This window comes from Cyphomyrmex costatus, unplaced genomic scaffold (assembly GCF_001594065.2).
Source record: "Cyphomyrmex costatus isolate MS0001 unplaced genomic scaffold, Ccosl1.0 scaffold142, whole genome shotgun sequence".
NCBI lineage: Eukaryota > Metazoa > Arthropoda > Insecta > Hymenoptera > Formicidae > Cyphomyrmex > Cyphomyrmex costatus.
This window is the reverse complement of record NW_017275413.1, coordinates 1-424: the sequence shown is the minus strand read 5'-3', so window position 1 is coordinate 424 and position 424 is coordinate 1.

The window sequence follows — 424 nt, the reverse complement described above, 5'->3', positions numbered from 1 at the left end:
TCTTCCCTATGTCCATGATTATCGGTCAAAGAAATTATATAACCTCTTTGTTATCGGTCCATTAGACAGACAAAGACAAACAATTGATCGAAATAGAAATGGCTATGCATGCACAATAAATAAACGCTAGTAAACGCATTTTACATGCTTTTTATGATTATTTACTGGCTGACAAGAGGAGTAAATTTTCTTTATTTACAAAAGGCATACCAGAAACTTTAATGTATTATTATTTGTTTATGACGTCACAATCCAATGTAGTCGCAGCGATTACTCAAAGAAGAATTAATTTATTGTAGTAATTAACAATTACTAATTATTAGTAAAGGGAAAATTAATAATTTTTTATTTTATTTATATTGTCCTTAATATTCATTTTTATTCACATCGTTCTACACGTTATTGATACTACATGCGAACAAAG